General features: G+C 36.2%; 1 long non-coding RNA gene across 1 annotated transcript; it reads left to right on the top strand.

The window, feature by feature from the left end:
- Positions 1-2,660: 2,660 nt before the first annotated feature.
- LOC148414750 (uncharacterized) lies at positions 2,661-3,391 on the top strand. Its single transcript, XR_015867374.1, has 3 exons — positions 2,661-2,765; positions 3,066-3,133; positions 3,204-3,391. It is a non-coding gene; the product is annotated as an uncharacterized LOC148414750 (long non-coding RNA).
- The last annotated feature ends 224 nt before the right edge of the window (positions 3,392-3,615 follow it).

The raw sequence follows: 3,615 nt of genomic DNA, 5'->3' as shown, positions 1-3,615 counted from the left end.
GTAAAAAAAGAAACAATTTGGAACACTGATTTCTGAAAATGAAGGACCACTAATATAGCTGATGTTTTAAGGCAGCTAGCAATGAGCTTTTTTTTTTTCCCAATGACAAACACGCTGCGTTTTGTGGTTTGTTAAAAATAGAAAGGCGTCTTGAAAAGCAACAAGGTTGACATCACGAATGGGAATTGCCTTACCTGCATAATTAACGTTTCATGACATGATGTGTTTTTCCCTGCGGCTAACCAGACAACATTCCTACCAATGAAAAGCAGAGGGCGTGCCTACTCAGCTGAAAAAAAAATTGCATCAGGAAAAGGAACAAAACATATTTTCTGAAAGTTTTCTTATAAGAAGTTGTGAGTAGCTAGCGTCAGTGATGGATTGGTTTTTTTGCTTTTCCATTCTTTTGGTGTCCACTTCTCTTGTCGATGGTAAGTGCGTGTTATACTGTTTTTATTTTCAGGCTTGAATGATTCTGGGTTGTGAGTCTAATTTCTATTTAACACAGAAAGACGAGCCAAACGGTGACATGCGATAAAAACCACAGATTGCCGATCGCTGGTCTATAACTGAACAAGGGTCAAAATATTTTATGCTTTTGTTGCTGACCACCTTTGTAAATCATTGACTTAATCTGGGGAACAATTTTCAATTTTTGCGAAGCATTTTTCTGCGGTTGAATCTCAGGGACATAAAGCAATGTTTCTTGTTTTTTTTTAAAAAACAATATACCAGTCGGTACCTCAACATACAAAAGTCCCCGATTACAAAAACTCAATATACAAAATGACATCCAAAGAATTTTTTCACCTCACAAAAAGAGAATTTGATAAATTAGCGCTTCGCCAAAAGTGGACTCATTTCTGTCAGGCTGCTCTGCAGGTTTTCTACCCCTGGTATAGCTGCCGAATTACTTTTTTTTTCCTTACCAGTTTTGTGACTCATTGACTTATTTCGAGAAGCAATACTTTAATTATGCAAAGCATTTTTTGCAGGTTAATTACAGTGTCCTGAAGCAACGTTTTTTTTTTTTTTTTTTTTTTTATTAAATCACTCAAGTCCCTGGATGAAAATTCTCATCTTTAAAAACCGTAATATCAATAATAAATCATAAAATTCTGGTAAAATACGTTTTTTTGTTTGTTTTTTTTATGGAGAGGAGGTGACACACTTGACTAATGATTACCTAACGAAAGCCAATTAAAAACTGTAGTGATAACTGTGACCACTGGATGGAGGTGTTTCCACACTTGTAACACAGCTGTTACCTACATGCAAGTGTAACTGAAGAATGGAAGTCAATCTTTCAATGGTCACTCATAAATACAATATTCTGTTGGCCTTCAAGGTGAGTAAAAATACTAAATATACTGGCCCTCTAGAGCTTTCCTTTTCCAATAATGCTTGGCACTGGTTGTTATCTGGAGATAGGAAAGTCCCAGTTGACAAAAAACTCATCCAAAAATGACATCCAAAGAGATTTTTTTTTTTTTTTACCCATAATACAAAAAAAAATTAGATACGAAATTTTGATAAAAGTAGCACTCAGAACGTGGAATTGATTTTGTCGCCATGCTCCTCTGTTGGTTAGCGCCTGCCCCAATGCTAGTCGTTTATCTTCCTGTGATGCGGAAGGCTAACACAGACGCTTGGAAATTCGAGGCAGTTTTTCCTAAAGTGGGTCCAGCCGATGGACCAGCAAGTGATTTCAAACTTTAAGAATCTGTATTGTGTGTGTACCAATAAAGCCAAAAGTTTAATTTTGTACTCTTTCATTTTTTTCAGCACAAGTGACAGGTAAGATGCACTGCCACATCCACTGATCCACAGATCTAAAGCCTAGCCCAGTCTATTTTGAGTATTTTTGTTTCAAAAATGTATAGAGATGAAGAGGTATGCTGAGCTCCCAGACAGACAACATTTTAAACACTTTATACATTTTAACGATATTTCGTTCCTACATGTGTGAAAGAGAACCGTAATGTGTTGCTGTGATATTAAAATATTATGTTCCAATTAGTGTATGTTAACACAGTGGTTCTCAAACATTTCCATGGCTGAGCTTTGGAACTCCGTTTGCAGTGCGTTCTTTTGGCATAATTTATTTACCAACACCAGACGACAGATTTTGTAACGTCATCTGTTTTTTTTTTCCCCTCACCCCCTTGCCCAAACATTTTCATAACAAATAATGACGCAAATACATGAATATGGTCATATTATACATTCAGAGATTACAAATATTACAATATTAGGGATTAAAAAAAATGTTTTTCTCGTATGTTTTTTTTTTTTTTTAGCATCCACATCCAGCACATTCCCTCCATTTAAGTACCCACACAGTATTATATTTGAGTCTAAAAAGACGATTTGGTTCCACTGCAAACATTTTAAAATTTACACTTGATTTACTTTGAATACGTTGCCCTCCTTAAAGCATAAGTTTTACTTTTACATTACGCTTTTTTCTCTCAGGAGTCGTTACGTCACCAGTTATCAATCTTGCCTCACGGCACTTATGTATTAATGTTTTGTCTCCCTGCTAATGTAGATCTCGTAATTTTCATTTGAACTATTTTTACTTACTATTTTTTTTCATCAGTTGTCTTAATAACTATTTTGTGTACTGCCACTCGAATGCAATTTTACATAAATTTGTCTTTTGTTAGCCGAAGTTGAGGATCCCGATCCTGTTAGCAACCCTGATACCGAACCTGTTCCAAATCCTGGTCCCGATTCTGATCCCGTTCCTAGGGAAGGAAGAGGTACAATAACTTCCCAAGCAACACACACTTGACCCCAAAAACAACTGGCATTTCTGTACTGTTACCAGCAGACGGCAGCAAAGCACCATTTAGAAACGCTTGCTAGTACTGTGCTAATATCGCCTAACAATACCGTAAAAAAAACCTACTAATCTGGATATCACTTTGATTGGATGGATGACAACATAGACTTATGCGAATAAAAGCAGAATTTTAGAAGTGTATAGCCCAAGACAAAAAGAGAGAAATTATGTTGTTGTATTTGTGTCATTGGTTTATTGCTGAACTTTTCTCCAACAGTGTTGGCGCATATAAAAGCCCTGGTTAATTTTACCGAGGGAATAAACGTGACAGAGATTCTCCAACAAGTAAGTGCATAAAATAGAGGACATGTAGGACGTGATGCCCCTCTCATTATGAACGTCTGTTCTCTCGCAGTACATTTTGAACGTAACTCGGGACTTCTGCGTCGACTGCCAAATAGAATTTAACACGACGGTAACGGCAGACGGGATCACGCTCACCTGACCCGCTTTCAACTTCTTCATGTGCAACAGAGGAGATGTCCACCAGTTCACTTTGTCAATAATGGTGTTATCTACTTTTGTATACAGGGATGTCCGAAATGCACATTTAAATTGATCACAATTAAAGATGACTTTAAGCTCACTTGGTTGAGTCTAATTAATGAATAAAACGATAGATAGATAGATAGATAGATAGATAGATAGATAGATAGATAGATAGATAGATAGATAGATAGATAGATAGATAGATAGATAGATAGATAGATAGATAGATAGATAGAGATAGATAGATAGATAGATAGATAGATAGATAGATAGATAGA

This window comes from Hippichthys cyanospilos, chromosome 12 (assembly GCF_059441005.1).
Source record: "Hippichthys cyanospilos isolate Australia breed blue-spotted pipefish chromosome 12, RoL_Hcya_1.0, whole genome shotgun sequence".
NCBI lineage: Eukaryota > Metazoa > Chordata > Actinopteri > Syngnathiformes > Syngnathidae > Hippichthys > Hippichthys cyanospilos.
The sequence above is the reverse complement of the archived record's forward strand: the minus strand, read 5'-3'. Positions and strand labels throughout refer to the sequence as shown.